At 39.0% G+C, this 17,412-nt stretch overlaps 1 protein-coding gene across 1 annotated transcript in view; it reads left to right on the top strand.

The window, feature by feature from the left end:
• The window catches only part of Negr1 (neuronal growth regulator 1), a 710,881-nt gene that overhangs the window by 22,337 nt on the left and 671,132 nt on the right, over window positions 1-17,412 (top strand). The gene's annotated exons all lie outside the window — the stretch shown is intronic.

The raw sequence follows: 17,412 nt of genomic DNA, 5'->3' as shown, positions 1-17,412 counted from the left end.
GAGCATCCTGCAGTCAAAGAAAAAGTGAATATCTATTTTTTGTGTGCAATTCTTAACCTAAACAGCAAACCGCCAAGCCCGAGTGTTTTGGCGTCGGGTAGGATGGCTGCAGCAAAGGACTGACATATCCTCTTCTGAACCAGTGATAGGATCCTAATGTGTATTATTTTTATTGATTTCATCTCCCTTCTATACAGTTCATGAAATTGTATGATTGCTACTTGAAATGAAACATACATGCCTATTTATAGGTTGTTTTTCAAGGCAACTTTGAGTTCTCACTTTAGAGAAAAGATCATATGTGTTGGCCACTTTTCCATGGAAGTTTCAGTATTTAAACTTGAGATGTGCTTTTGATAAGTGATGGCAGGCATGCTTACATAAGCAAATGGTAAGTGCTGCACAGAGGCTGTGTTTGCTCACACTTCATGGGTGAGAGGAGAGCTCATTTTCCAAGATGTCTTTCATGCACAGTATGCGTGTCAGCAGCAAATCAAATTTCAGTTTTGGATGAAACCAAAGACAGAGGTTGTCCCTGCACTCCATCAACACCCTTTGTTGAGAAGTGCATGTTTCTCGGCTCTTTCATTCAGATGGAGTGACACTGATTGTCTCATTTCCTAGCTGTTGTCATTTCAGCAATGTTGTTAGTATCCAGGGCAAGTTAAGATGTCCTGATTTCATTGTTCCCTGAACACCTGTTTATTTATTCTTCTATTCAGTATTGATCCACCACCTATTCTTTTTTAGACATTTAAACTCTCCTTTCATGTTGCTAGAAGTAAAATAACGTGCTCATGAATTTTATCTAAATCATCAGTAAAGCTCTCATCCTACTTAGGTTTCTGTTGCTATAATAAATACCAAAAGCAACCTGGGCAGAAAGAGGCTTGTTCATCTTACAATTTACACTTGAACATCAAGGGAAGCCAGGAGGGTAGCCCAGAGGCAGGAACTGAAGCAGATCCCATGGAGAAAAGCTTGTTATCTTTCTCAGCTACTTTTCTTACAAAGGTGGAACCCACCTGCCTAGGGGCTGGCACCACCCAGGGTGGGCAGGACTCTTTTCAAAGAATTAGCAATCAAGAAAATGTTCCACATTCTGATGGAGCAGTTCTTCAGTTGAATTTCTGTGTTCCCAGATGACTACAGGTTGGTGTCAAGTTGATAACCAAAGCTCACTGTGATTGTTCTTTGCTTATTGCTAGTGACTGACATTTACCCCACAGTCAGTGTAAGTCCCTTCATAAGGGCTGGAACTTGGTTTATTGTACTGGGGGGAGGGGTTCGATTTGCTTTCTCTTGAGAAGGGGCTCTTCTCAATGGCTTGTTTTCCTTGGTGGGTAAAATGAGAGGTTATCTAGAACTCTATAGAGTGAAAAATGAATGGGGATAAATGAGTAAACATCCTAGAAGACACATCATTTGTCTCCCCTACTTGCTTAGAGCTGCATTAACAAGTCTTTGGAAGTGAGATGTTGGGGGATTCAGAATAAAGAAAAGAGAAAAGGATTTCTTCTTGACTTCAGCACATCTGTGAAATTTATAAATGTTTTACTTGTTAATAAGATACTTCTCATGCTGTGCCTGAGTGGGGCAGAAGCAATATCTGCCTCTCATTCTATCCCAGTTTGATTTTCCTTTCATTGTATCCTAAGTCATTCATTTCCACTCGGTATTGAGGGAAAAATATAAAGGTTTTGCTATTAGAAGACAACATGATTGCAGCATTGGTAAACATTGCCATGGAAGAGTTGCCAATAGATTTTAAAGGCAGAATACTACTCTTACACGCTGATAACTAGGAGTGCACAGGACACTCTTTGGGAATTTAAATTCATGGGGATGAATTCTGACAATTCAGGGGTCTTTGTGTGTTACTTCCTAAAATTTATGTGCAGCTCTGTGAGAACACAATACAAATTGACACCTACCAATTCACACTGATGAACATGAATCTTCATAGTCAAGGGAAAGTGACATTTTCCAGAATTAGGAACTATGTATGTTGCTAAGTAATAATAAACTTGGTGTTACCTACCTAAGAAGTGTTTATCTTTTCATTTGGATTTGGTGTTGCTGTGGAGTTAAATATAGGAGACTAAAGAATAGTTGGAAGATTTAAGGTGGAAGGAAGATTTAAGGTGGAATGTGGGTCCTGTCAAGAACATGGTTTAGGGTAGAAGGTGTGTCAATCCACCACATTTTACAAAATGTTTTCCAAGCCTGCTTTGGAAACTCTATCTTAGGAAAGTTGTTTGAAGACATTTCTTCTCTCCTCAAAAGTAAAGAGGAACCCCTCTCACCCCGGCCAAGAATATATAGTACTTTAAATATCCAATTGTTAATTGAAAAACACTCAGGGCATGAGTTTTCATCTACAACCATTTTAGGATTTTCATGCTTTGCTCCATTATTTTTAATGAGGCAAACACAGTGCTTATGTGTGTTATCAAAAATTAAGTTAAAATGAAATATAAAACAGTACGTAATGGCAAATTAACTATTTCTTTTAAATTTTATTTTTGTATTGATCTTGGATCTCAAGTTCAGTGTTTGGTAACAAGTTTCCCTGATGCAGTCCAGGTTTGCTGAAAAGTCCATGTTAGCATTAGGATGGTAGCACTGTGCACTCTGAAATCAACAGGAGAGTTTCCAGGGACAGCACATGCAGCTGGGCTAGTGATTCTTGGTCCCCAATTCCCTAATTTGTTCCACCTCTTCGCAGGAGGAGTGTCAATCTGCTGCATTCCCTGTGTCTTTCTTCATACCCCCTTCTCTTGTAGCTGAATGGAAGCTATCCCTCTTGGCTGTGACCCAAGAGATGGCAGAAAAGATTAATACATTGAAGTAAAGACGAGTGTTGATTCATCAGGCTCGATGTCACTCCATAAAAATTGCCCAGTTTTGTGGCTTGCTCACTGTCTGACTTTCCTGCCTGAACTTCTGGGCATCTCGCCTAATGAGATGGAACTATTTCCTAAAAGTCCCCAAGTGTCTTAACATAAGCCTCCTAATTCTTCAAGTGTTTCCCAGAGAGAGAAAATGATCGCAGATGAGTAATGGAACGGGTATTGCTCAATATGGTAAGCAAAAATCACCACTGTCAAGTTCAATATAAATTCTGAGGCTAGAGTGCCAATTAAATGAATTTAATAATTGCACTATTCCCACATTTTTCATCTTCTCCATTGCCAGGGCCCCCATTTCGAGAAACTTCAATAATATGCTTGTTAGTTTGTTCGAGGTAGAAATTCTTTAAATTAAAGCAACAGAAAAAAAAACAAAACCTGAAAAAGTATACACCTCTTAGGTAGGTAACACCAGTTATGGTTCCATAGTAATATAAATATTTCCTCATCCTGGAAAAAGTCATCTTTCCTTGACTTGGACCATTGATACTCAGCCAGTGATGTGGTGGATGTGAAGGCGTGTTTTTATCTTCTGCCAGGTCTGAGAATCAGTCGTCAGTAAAATTACATTTATTACTTTCAGTAAAGGACACATGGAGACCCTATGGACACATGACACATGGGCATCCATCCTAAGTGATTAAACATCCCCAATTCTCCCACGATGTCTGACCTTCTCCCCTCTAACTCACCCCCCACTTTCATCTGTATTCCTTTGCTTTTTTCAATAGAGAGGGAACCTCTCTTTTTTCTAAAGATAAGATTAATTCATAAATTATAGAGTAATTTAAAGCCATTGGAAATTTACTATTAAGAAACAGAAATCCACAATTGTGTTTGAGATAGCCTAGAATCGTTGATACCTGTGCGTGGCGCACAGATGTGACCTCACTGTGCTAAAGAGGACGTACTCTGGGAGTGACCTGAGACTGGACCAAGTAGTGTGGTGTATCAGTTATTGAACAAACTCGGACTGAGACACTAGCCAAACCTGTAATATATTAAGTAGCTAGTTTCTCTGTATAAAATAAAATATTTCTGTTTTACAAAGATTTAAAAAAAAAAGAACATGGATCTTCAAGGAAAATACACATTTGTACTTATAAAATTAGGACAGACAATCCACCACAGTGGTCTCCATAGAATAAAAATGAATTCATGAAAGTCTTCTAAATTAAGCCTCTTTACTAAATTTGGCTAAAAACGTATCGTTTTTAACAAAGGGAAATTAATTTGTGAATTGTTTAAGGAAAACTGCTAGTGGTGCAGGTATAATGAACTCAAGGGCATGTAAATCTGGTTTCGTCTGTTAAAGATATATTTTTGTAATGTATTTTGTGATAATCTACAATTATACTGGACTAACATTCACAGAAAACACGATTCCTTAGTAAAATTCTATAGGATGCATAAAGCATGTTTTGTCTAAAATGAGCCATTTCCTTAAAAACACAGACTTAAATTATGTAGACAGTGCATGGTGTTCAGTTACCTAAAAATGCCCTCTTTAAGGGATAGAACAGCCTTACAAGGTGTAATGTACTCTCAGACTTCAGCTTTTATACCAATTCACTGGAGAATTCATAGCAAATAAGGGTCAATTTTAATGTCCCATTACCCCACATACTTTTTCTATTTTTGCAGCAGTATCTTCTTGTATGTGTGAGACCATTCAGTATTTCAGCCAGCGTTCCCCACAATGAAGGAATTCGTGAGTTCATAAATCTTTAGGTCCTTTCTATTTATCTGAGAGTTCTGGCCAGCCTGCAGGATGGCAGGTCATCCTGGAGATAATGGCATCTCCATATCTGGGCAGTGGCGATTTCCCAGTAGGGAGAGCTCTTCAGACTGTAGATAATGGCTTGTTACAGCTTGCTGCTGGCACAGAAAAATCACACTCTTTTTGGTTTCTGTATCATTTGAATGTGTCTCAATGGCTATGATTTTATTTAATTATGTCAAGAGGGCACATGTGATCATCATTAAGTTTCTAATAAAAATGGACAAAGGGAATGGATTTCGTAGGCTAATGCAGACTGCTCCTGTTAAAGCCCTTTAGCATCTGAAGGTGTCACAGAGTCCTGAGGCTATTAGAAAGTGGTTCATGCTATGTGCTCTGTATCTGTAGGCAAGCAAGCAAGTGGAAGGGAAATCCTTACCAAATCTTACATACTTATATTTTGTTGAATGATTTATTATGTAAAGGAAATCTTGTGTATTTCCTTGTCCCAGTTTAAAATGCAGCTACGTTTAATCATTTCTATCATAATTTATCATTATATTTCAATGTGCATGTACTTAGGAAGCTTTAAGAAATGTTTTTCTTAGGGGCTAGGAAAAAACATAATTAGGTAGGAATGTAAAAGGGACACATTAATCAGAATTCTCAAGGAAGACTGAATCAATAAAACACCCCCACACACACACACACACAAGTCCACACACAAACACATGCACATACTCAGGCACACACTAAGGGGATGACAGACATGGAGAGCTTTGTTAAGAGATTATGTCCATCAGGGGTGTGCTGTGTGGAAGGCAGGCTGAACACTCAACAGCATTTGCCATTACAGTGCTGAGAAGATTCCCTCTCTAGGACATTGCCATTTTAACTGGTAAGGCCTAAAACTGATTGGAGGTGACCAAGGAGGTCCATGTGCACCATGCTGAGTCATCTGCTTTGCTGAGTCCAGCCACATTGACATCATTACTGCCAGCTCTACAGATGCCCAGACATGGAAGTGTCGTGTTTATAAGAAGTGTCAAGGGAAAGTCGGAGCTGCTATGCATTTGTGGAGGAAGCATCAGATTGCCCCACCCCACCCCAGGCCATGTTGTTTTCTAGCCTTTTGTGTTGGGTTCTGTCTAGAAGGACATCTCTTCTTCCTTCCTGTATGTCAGCTTCTGTAAGCTCAACCCAATTTCAGTCTCAGTGTAAATGTTGAGTTTCAGTTAATGTTTTCTGCTTACACGTATCTATTCCAGAAGCCAAGTAACAACAACAGTCCTTGCCACAGAGTTCAGTCCTCAGCTTTTGATTTCTAAGAGTCTTCCCTATCATTTGGTATAGGATAAACAACTGATGTGCCCTTCCCTGAGGAAGAGTGTCTCTCCTGCTCTCAGCACACAGCACTCATTACTTTCTTGTCGTTCTAGTTCTCTGTGTAGGGTTGAGGTCTCACGTGCTTTTCCCAGCCCATGTTACCATGTTTATTGTTGTCATCATCATTTAGCTCAAGTTTGTGCAGTCATGTTGGTGAGACTTTCTTCTGACATTTCCAGGAAACAGTCTTACAGCAAACTCCTGATCCTATGCTCTTATGGTCTTTCCAAATGGCCATTCCTGAAAACATATATAGAATATAATTTATGTTTTCATTATACATTATTATATATCGCTTATAAATCATATATAATTAAATATCTATCATATATACTTATGTATTATATATTATGTATAATAAATTTGTATATAATTTTCTATAAACATAAAATAAATTTATATATAAATATACAATAAAAACATTGTAATAAGAAACAATATAAATGGTCATAATATAGAGTGCTATATGATATACAACATATATATTATATAATCATATACAGATAACATTACAGAATGAGCTATTTGCCCTTATGTATTTATAAACACACACACACACACACACACACACACACACACACACACAAAGAATTAATGAGAGAAGAGACTATGAATTTACAAGAAAGCAAGGACAGGAATATGGGAGGGTCAGGAGTCAGGAAAGAGAAGGGGGAAATGATGTCATTATTATATAATCTTAAAAATGAAAGAAATAAAAAATTATCTACCATATAATCGGCCAGGTAGAATGGGAAGTACTTCACATCAGGATCTCTGTTTCATACTCTTTCTAGAGACTTCTAGTGCCTCACTTTACCTGAGCTTACAAGAAGGAACCAGAAAATGGGTGTGGTAGATGGGTTGGAAATTTTCCACGATGACTTTCTTTTAAGGCTACTAATACTTACAACAAGAAAATACCATTTCTCAGTCCAGATGGGCTATGGTGAAAATACCATGAACTGAGTAGTCAAAACCAGCAAACAAACACAAACACAACAGGAAATTTACGTCTTATAGAGAAGATGAGTAGGAAGTTCCATGTCTAGGTGCTAGGCATTTGGTTCTTGCGTTTTGGTTCTCAGTGACAGAAAGGTTTGTTCTCACATGGTGTGGGGAGGAAGTTTATTGTATGGAAGGACCACATTAAACCCAGCGAGGGGTGTGGCAAGACCCATTGAACACAAGGATGGTCTTGGAGGGACTTCATTGCACACAGGCAGGAATTCAGCCAGGCCTGCTCTATGGAGGGACAGAGCTCGCCTTCAGCCATTTCTCTCCCAGTGCCCCCACCTTTCAATAATGATACCACCACAGTAGTCATTCAGTGTCAAATGAGAAATCTGAGATACAGTAACATTCAGTTCTTAGCAATGGATTGTGCAGTGCTAATATTAATTCATGAGGAAGCAATCCAGACTATCCTTATAGAAAATAAAAATGAGTGTTCATCCTTTTGCTCCTGTAAGCTAGGTATCACTAATGATATGTCATTCATATAAAGGCTTTCCTTTATACCCACTCTTCTCCTCACAAACATCACAGGATCGAGGAAATGGCCAAATAAGTTGGGGTGAGAGAAAGCAAAGCCATCTTGTAAAATGTTTCCCCCATACCCACTGTGAAAAGTCTGTTCACAGCCGACCAGGACTGCAGGGTGACGCTGTCCTCAGTGTTAGCCCTGATGCTTCCAGGGAAAGTTTCGAGTGTGCTTGCTGCTTGAGTTCTGATCTCCTGAAAAGCCTGCGTGTTGAAGTAGACCCTGTTTCTACTGTGGTAGGTAAAGCTGCAGTGACAATATTACTGTGAGCTCTCCAGTGGGAGGTGAGAATATGAATGATAGTGGAAAAAGTGGCCTGGAGGGGCAGGCTACAATGTGTCACAGGAAGGGCCAGCAGACCCCTGTGTGACCTCCCTCAGAGGAAATAATGGTGCTGACCCCTTCATCCGCGTGGGCGGTGGAAAGTTATGGGAGCGCTTACAAACTAAATAAAGTTCACCAGCAGCAAGCCCTTGAACAACACAAAGGTGAGTGTTAGTACAAGCACACACAAGAGGCTTGTCCTTCAGGAGCATCACGAACCCTACTGAGGAGTTCCTGTTCATCTCAAACATAGTAAATCCCTTCACTTCATTGTCCAGCCTCAAGATGTACAGACCCAGTAAGCTTTGCATGTAAATGTTGTAGACCAGAAACACTATGATTGTATCTGCTGGCTAATCGCTCAGTAAATGGACTCCTGGGAAAGGTTCATTTCAGTGTGGTTTTACTGGTCATTTTGTTGATATTGTTGCTGGAGTACTTTTCTTCTTCTGTGCATTACAACAAGCACTTACAGAGGTTTCTTTAATGGCAGTAAACACACAAGCAGTCTGGATAACTACGGGTGGAGAGATGTAACTCTTACCACATTCCTTCCCCTCTCAACCACAGGAGACTCTGGTCCTGCTGTTCCTGAGGGAAGAAGTTACACAAGGCCCTAGTCCCCCCCCCAAATAGTTCTAGGGTAGCAAGCCAAAGAACAGTCCACATTTTAGATTTGAGTGGGACCACAGTGAGTGGCAACTCCAAAAGATACCACTAGCCTCTGGACTTGGGCATCTTGGTCTACTGTTTCTCCACCTGTGTGTTCCTTTAGGGTGATTTCCTTCCGGGGATACACAGACTTCCTCAGATGCCATCCTACCTACAATTCAGTCTGTGGCAATTAGGTGCATTAGCAGAGAGAATATGTGCAAAGATGTACTTGCCCACAGGGCTGAGAAGATTGCCAGGGGAATGAACGAGGAAACCTTGGTGACCCCATGGAGTCTTTTCTGATACCAGACAGAATTGGTCACGTCTGGCTTTGTTATTTTTCCTAGGCTCTCTCCTTCCTGTTATCTCTCAGCATTGTTGCTCCTATCTGACTGAGAGCTTTCTTATCTACCTCCTGGTACTCCGTATGTCCCTAACATCCATTTTAGTCAGACTACCAAGATCCTTTGTCTTACAACAGAGGGTGTTTCTCAAGCACTACCTTTCTTTAAAATCCACACTTAATTATTGCACTTTTCAAGGTATTATTTCAAGTGTTAAAAATAATGTAGTTAACTTCCTCCCTGGCCTGTTACCAGCCTTGATAATGAGACATATTTTATAAGCACATCTCCTCTTCATGAAATGCTTGAAAGGTCATATCATATCAAGTCATCCATAAATAGCGTTAGGAAAGTCCTAGCATTGTATTGAGTAACATGAAGAATACCAAAGTATTCTCTTCTAAGATCCATTGTGCACACTGGGCTAGCTGTGAAACAATCACCAAATGATGAAACACAATTTAGCAATTCCCAATGTGTTCCAAAAAAGACATCTTTAGTCTCAAATACTAGGAAATTGTTCCCAAAACATTGGTGGTCAATCTCTTGAGCCTCTCTATTTAGTGCATTTACAGGATGTACAGATGGTAGAAATAAACTTTGAACAAAATCATGATAATACTGAAATGGTTCACAAGATCTGTCATCCTGGATCTATGGGCATGTCCTTATGATATGACAAATGGATTCATAGCAATGAATTACATTCCTGAAATTTGCTGAGATTAGATTTGAATGTTCTCACAAAATATGCAAATTATGTGAGATTTGCTAAGATTAACTGATCCTTCTAGTATTATTCTGCAAAGTCAATATCTACCTTCCTAACTACCTACCCACCATCTGCCTATCCATCTCATTTATTATCTATCACATCTGTCATCCATCTCATCTATTTAATTCTATCTTTCAAAGATTTATTAGAAAAATATCATAAACCAGGCTGTGGTGGTGCATGCCTTTAATCCCAGCACTCAGGAAGCAGAGGCTGGTGGATCTCTGTGAGTTTGAGCCTAGAATGGTCTACAGAGCTAGTTCCAGGACAGAGAAACCTTGTCTCAAAAAAAAGAAAAGAAAAATAACATGATATAATAATCCAAAAAATGAAATTGAAAAAATTCACAGAAAAATTATTCACAGAATATATTCACAGAATATATTTATTCTGTGGCCATGCAGATTAAAAATGCCATGTCTGGAAGGCATAACTTCTATAGATTTAAGAAAGAATAATAAACATTATAAAGGAGCTGCAGTATGTTAAATTGGTTGGATCTACATTGAACAAGCCAGACAGAATGGAGTTGAATCAAAACCAGGAAGAGCACAGTTTTGTGCTCAAGTCTAGTGGTTGTTTCACAACAGTCTGGCGAGACTAATCCTCCCTTCTCTCCCTTGAGGTCAGGAGGGTATAGACAATGGCCTTGGGAGAGGGAGCACTCCATACCTCTGAGTAATATTGAAGAAGTAGTTTACTGTCTAAGTTTTTAATTTCTTTTCTTTAATATGTTTGTCGTATCAATAGAGATAATAACACTGATCTGACTTCATGCCATGAGAAATGAGTGAACTAATATAGCTCAATGACTTAGGTTGCCCAGCTGATACAAGCACTCACTCATGGCTGTGTCTGTTTCACACTGAATTGCATATAACTTATCCCGACACAATGCTGAAGAGTTCTGAAAGCAGAAAGTGGAGAAATGCAAAATAAAATACATATTTTAAAGTAGTTTAATGACATTTAATAATGAACTTCTTATCAAACTGTCAATAGTTTTAGTACTACTGTAGATTGCCAATACACATAACAAAACTTAAGTTTCCAGTATTATCATTGAGCTTTAAGATGATAGAATTATCACATGACCTTATATTGGGTTTAAGCAAGACTCCCAATGAATGCAGAGTGAGCAAAAAATTCTTTCAATTTTCTTTTGACTATCAGCAAAAAATAAATAAATAAAAATAGTCATGCGCTTTGAGTTAAGGTCTGTGCTGACTGTTTGAGTTCTGAAATACATAATCCAGAGTGATGGATATTAATGAATATTTGGTCCTCTGAGTTGTTTGGAACCTTATTCCAGTATAAAGAGGAGACAACTGGATGTTAAATGTTTTAAAGTAGAAACAATCAATGGGTTTCTCAGGTAAGTCAAGGCTTCCCTAAAGGAGAGGGCACTGAGGAGATGTTAGAGTAAGTGGCAGTGTTCTTTGTACAGAGTAAAGGGGAAGGTAAATTGTAAATGTGAAAGCCAGGCATGGAAGGAATTAAAAGGGCCGTCTGAACGTTGGTGTACACTATGCGTAGGAGGCAGGGCCTGCAGAGTAGAGACGGATGTAGGGCCTGTGGCTAAGACAAATGGTAGTGGTTTGTGTTTCATTGCGTGGCATGGATTGGTCCCAGCATCAAGGTGATCAAGTTGAGTATGCTTTGTATAAGTGAAGCATGGGGAAAAGTGAGCAGATAGAAGGTGCATGGTTGGCAGTCCTGCAGATTATTTCAAGGAGACAGTCAGATGTACACAACTCAGCTTTACTGATGTAAGTGAAACATTTTCTACAGCAGGAAACGCAAGTGTTTCAAAATGGAAAAGTATACTTTGAAATGCTACAGTGACAAGGATGTTAGTTCCCCCAAATTCATATTAAAACTTGTACTGTATGTAGTTCATATCAAACAGACATATATCCAGAAGTCTGTGTCCACTGTTGTGTGGCACAAATAATACAAACCCAGAGACAGATATTGGGGTTGAAGCTGAGGGTCAGAGAAGCAAAGCCACCAGCCACTGGCTCTTACTTCTACCTCAGACTGAAAGGGTGATCCGGATAGCTCCACGAATCCTCAGACTGCAATCCTAGACTGCTACTCTCTCCTCAGCCCAGCTGGAGAATAAATCTTCACATGAGGCCCTTTGCCATTTTCTTATACCTCTCAAATCCAGGGATTAAAGGCTCGTGAACAAAAGTGCTGAGATCACCTTTGTGTGAGATGTTTCTCTTTAGGACTGGATCAATTTCATGTAGCTCTGTGTGGCCTTGAACTAACAGAGATTCGTCTGCCTCTGTGTCTTGAGTACTGGGATTAAAGGTGTGTGCCGCCACCACCTGGCTCTATGGCTAGCTATATGGCTGCTAGGATTAAAGGTATGTATCACCATTGCCTGGCTGTATGGCTTGTGGATATCTTGGCTTTCTGTATCCTCAGGCAAGCTTTAATAAATCATACATTATATATTATATATCTCCACTATATAGTTTCATTCATATTATCCAAGAAATGGAAACAGTCCACATGTCCATCTGCTGAAGAATGAATAACTAAAATGTAATATCTGAGAATGGAATGTTACTCAGCTGTTAAGAAAAATGGATTATGAGATGTGGAGGTACATATACAGAGCTGGAAATTATATTCCTGAGTGAGATACCCTGGACCCTTAAAGACAAATGCTTCATGATCTCGCATGTGTGGATGCTGATTTATATTGGATTCAGCCAAAGAAGTTAGGAAATAAATAACAACCAGAGAGTGGTGGGGAATAGAATGTAACTGGCACAAAGGGGAACACAGCAAGAAGTGTTAAGTGGGTGGAGAATGGGGAAGAATTACTCACATTAAAGGTCTTCGGAAATGCCATGTGGAAACCTTCTGTAGAAGGTTGCTAAAATAGACACACACACACACACACACACACACACACACACACACACACACACACACTATGCTGATGATACTACATACTTGAGTTGTAGATCATGGAGAAATCAAGGTGTTGCAGACCTGGGAGCTGCATCCCTACTGGCAAGCATGAATGGTGATGCAAGGTACTATGCACACTGCCAAGAAAGAAAAATAATTATCAGTCTTACACAGCTGTGAAGCACATGAGCTAAAGCATGGACTGCCTCACGAGATTTTGTCTATTGGTATAATAGTGGCACAGATGTGGAAGTCATCAATCACTGTCTGATAAACTCTTAGGCCCATTCCACAAGGTAGACCTTACCCCTGATGCTGTTTTCAGAGCCAAAATAGCCTGTGGCCATGTTGGTCATAGGCCCTAGGGGAGAGTTTATTTCTACTATTTTTCTATGTGGCCATAGTACTAAACCAACTCCCAGTGGTTTATTGTTATACCTATAGAGTAGTAATCTCCCAATCCTTATCAAAGAAGCTGTTTTTGCAGTATGTGACAATTAAGACAGAAATCCACAGATTTTTAATATACAGAGTAGAAGAGACTGTAGAGAGTACTCAGGCCTAAATTTGACATTGGTCTCACACATCCTCCTTCCAAGGCTCAGGATCATCATAAAAGAGAGGGAAAGGGCAGAGGCACTGGACAATTAGAAAGAATGGTGTTTTCCACTCACAGCAGAACACACTACGGCTGCAACAGCACAAACAAGACCTGCCCAGGGTCAAGTAAGAGAATGTGGATACAATGAAATATATAGGTATTTTCTAAATGCATGCATCTTATTTTCCTGACAGACTATATAACAATAAATATCCTTAATGACCGAATCATAAAAGCCTAGATAAATGGAATTTGTGATGTCCCCATTTGGTGGTTTATTCATGTTACAATTATTAACCCATTTATTTAGATTGTATATTATTTACAATGTCAGTTGACATTAGTGATCATTTCAAAACTATACACATTAATTTGTCTGTGATATGTACAGTTTACATAAATAGCCATTTTCCATTAGAATATAATTGAGCAAGGTTTCCAATTTCAATTTGAATTGGAAACCAAATTCTCTTTGTTTTGGGTTAATAGGTGATTTGTAGAGAAAGCCAGATTTATCCTTTCAGATTTATCTAAGAATAGCATCCTAATCAGATTTTCCAGTTCGCCAAGTTTAGTCCTTGATCCTGAGGAAATTCGGTCTCATTATTTGTTTTACTGAGTCTCCTTAAGCTGAGGAGTTTTGTGTTGACATCACTCTGGGGGGAGAAGGTCCTTCCACCTGCATGGTTTTCAATTCTTATTCTGAATGAATGTGTTTTAAGCTGCACGAGGTTACTGCATGTGCTGCTGCATACCATTCTGGTTTAAGTCCTTGGTTTTCCACCCAGAGCTAACTGTCTACAGGCTCACAGCTACCTGGGCAGGAACATGGGGATTCCATTCTGTTAGATGTTGCCTGAAAGCTAATGATAAAATAGATGAATTAAGAATACATAAATTCAATATTATTGTCTCTTTAAATGTCAAAACAATCCTGCAAGAAAGGTAAGGTTCTAATCTCTGTCTCACAGAGAAGAATGATATAATCATCTTGCCTTCCAAGGGGATAAAGTAGCTTTGGAAGTTTAGTGTTTTAGGACACAGTGAATCCAAGATGCAATGTGCACATTTAGTGTTTATAGATAATAATTTAAATGATCTTATGACTTATGCTGACTAAAATACCTTAATTATTATATACTGTCAGAACCAGAAAGATATGGAGCATGAAACTGAAATATTTTAATAATTATAAATATGAATATTTTAGTTTTATTATTTATCAACTTTTTATGGTGAAAAAGTATATATTTGGAATTAGCCAACTGGAATCAGTTTAGATGATTCCAATTTTGTTGGCAACATCCAGAGCATCATAATCAGGAGCTTCTTCACAGCCTGTTTGATCTGGTGATTGTTGGCCTTGATGTCCACAATGAACACAAGTGTGTTGTTGTCTTCTATCTTCTTCATGGCTAACTCAGTGGTCAGAGGGAATTTGATGATGGCATAGTGGTCAAGCTTGTTTCTCCTGGGCGAGCTCTTTCTCAGGTATTTGGGCTGCCTCAGAGACCCAGGATCTTGGGCCGCTGGAAGGTGTGGGATGTGCAGATCTTCTTTTTGTGGCTGTGGACGCCTTTCAGCACAGACTTCTTGGCTTTCAAGGCCTTCGTTTTGGCTTTGGCTTTGGCTTTGGGAGGGGCAGGAGCTTCCTCTTCGCTTTCGGCGCCATCTTCACGAAAAAGCTTATTTATCTTCTTAATACATAGCTAAATATACTAATTTCTTATGAATCATGTTTACTATGAGTAGAATACCTGTGTGATTTGCTTGATTTTGTTTTGGAGACAGCCTCTCACTTTTGTTTGATTTTGCTTTTGAGTCAAAATCTCACTCAGTAGTTTAGCCTAATCTGAAACTCATTGCTAATCCACAGGCCTCAGTTTCCCTGCTGCTGGGATTTCAGGCATGAACCAATCCATCTACCTAAACATAACCTTAAGGAATCCTATTACATGATGGTTTTCAATTGTATTACTATAAAGCAAACTTTTATTTGTATTGAAATTATAATGTTATTTATAGAACATAATAACTTGCCAGGAAGCAATATGTTGTAAAGTATTTACATATCTATCTCACAGTATCCCTGCAGGAAAGGGTAATGTCCCTTTTCTGTATTTTTCGATACTGTAGGGCAGGCTGGAGAAGAAAGAGCCAGAGTTTAATTCTCAGCTTTATCACTAATTGACTGCCTTCACTAATATGATTAACTTTTTTGTGCCTCTTGCTCATTATAGCACTGAAAAGCACAAACTATTATGTAGTTCTACATTTGGGGTTAAAGAGCACTCCTCAAGTGTGGAGACAACGTAGTGTAAGACCATTTGCATAATGGCATGAGGACGTCATTAGTAATGGAGACGAGCAAACCTATCCATGAGGAGATTTGGGATGAGTTTCCACCATCATCAGTCTAGAGCGATGAGTGCCACTGAGTCTCAGGGAGACAGACCTAGTCTTCCCTATTCAACCATTACTTCTTAAACCCTGACTGAAAAAAAAGATGAGGTATACTAGTCTAAACATACACATAATTCTATTTGCTATATGTGCTTCAAAATAAACATATTGTGGTTTAATTTTCCATAACAGAATGGATTTCTTCACCTCAGCTTCTTGTCCCCTCATCTGTATTAGACTTATCAGCATTTAATATAGTGTTATGATCATACTACCTTTCCCTTATTTCTTCCCAGACACAACTAACTTTCCCCACCCACACCATTTATTTTTTAAATCTATCAATTTTATTTTGTGATGTCTGTATACCCTTGGGTGTATGGCCTCCAACTAACATGGTTAACCTACCAAGAGCTACATTCTTAGAGAGAATTGACCTTCTCCCTCCCAGCAGCCATCAGTTAGGAATTGAGCCTCAGCTAGGGGTAGAACCTTTTGTGGTCTCCTCCCTTTTCCATCCAGGAACAGCGTCTTGCCAGGGATTGCACAAGTCTTGTGCATGTTGTCTCAACCATTCTGAGTTCATAACTATTCTGCTGTATCTGAAAGTTATTGTTTTCTTGTAGTCATCTCTGGCCTCTGGCCTATTATCCTTGCACTTTGAAAGGATCAGTTTGTTGTCTTAAAGAAATAACCATGTAGAAAAATATGGTTTACAGATGAATGATATTGAAAAGAATGGATATGTAATTCATAAATCTCTTTTATTGATTGATGAGCGCCATGTCCTATAGCCAAATTTGGATGACCCAACATTGCAGAGAGACTTCAGGTGACTGGCCAGGCAGCCAGCCTTTTCTGTCTTCTCTTGCTTCTTGTGGAAATCACTTGCTTGCACTTCTTCGTTATTCAGATAATATTGTTTTCCTTCTCAGGTCTTTGGTGGGGTTAAAGACTAGATAAACACAGTTACTACTCTGTCATATCTTAGCTAGGGCCTATTAGGCACAAGACTTAGACTCTTCATGATAGGAGAGCTATTGGAATAATCTCTGTTATTTGCAATTACCTATAGCTTGGACACTTAGTATGCATTCCTTGCTTTATGTTGTTCTTTTTGGTTGTAGTTCCATTTTTGTTTGTGTTATTAGCCTTTTATTCTCCTGAACAATACTTGATAATTGTTCTTATTGTATATAGTTTTGCATTAAGTTTAGAACCTTCTTATTTAGACAAAAACTGGAAGTGTTGTGGGAACTGATTCCACCAATAGCCTTGGAGTACCAGCCTTATGGAATGGTTTCTTATCTATGGATGTGACCGCTTAAGAGGAGAGAGAGAAAGGTTTTAAACTCTTCTTGGGTGGTGAAGATTGGGTCAGGCAACTTGAAATGGTGTGTGGACAGTAAAACAGAAGGAGCTCTGCAACTGGATATATCCTGTCTGCTATCTGTGAGTCTGTTTCTCCATAACACATCCTTTAATAAATTACACACACACACACACACACACACACACACACACACACACACACACACACACACACACACTACATAAACCTTTGTGGTTCACGTTATGGCTTGGTGGTTCTTAAACATACCAAGAATGAAAAAATCTAAAAACTTTCTGCTAAGCTGTTCATGAAAGCATTGAAATGAAGCCGTAAATATTGTCTAGTTTAAAGATCCATGGACCTGAGATGCATTTGTCTCTGCTTAACATTATGGTGCTACTCACTCTGAAAGAGCCCAAAGACAGACTACAGACATTAGGGTCACTTGTGCTCATCTATAGAAGGGGATACAGATCAGGCAAAACAGAG

Source organism: Cricetulus griseus (assembly GCF_003668045.3).
Source record: "Cricetulus griseus strain 17A/GY chromosome 1 unlocalized genomic scaffold, alternate assembly CriGri-PICRH-1.0 chr1_0, whole genome shotgun sequence".
Taxonomy (NCBI): Eukaryota; Metazoa; Chordata; class Mammalia; order Rodentia; family Cricetidae; genus Cricetulus; species Cricetulus griseus.
Note: the sequence above shows the minus strand (reverse complement) of the source record. Positions and strands in the feature narration are given on the sequence as shown.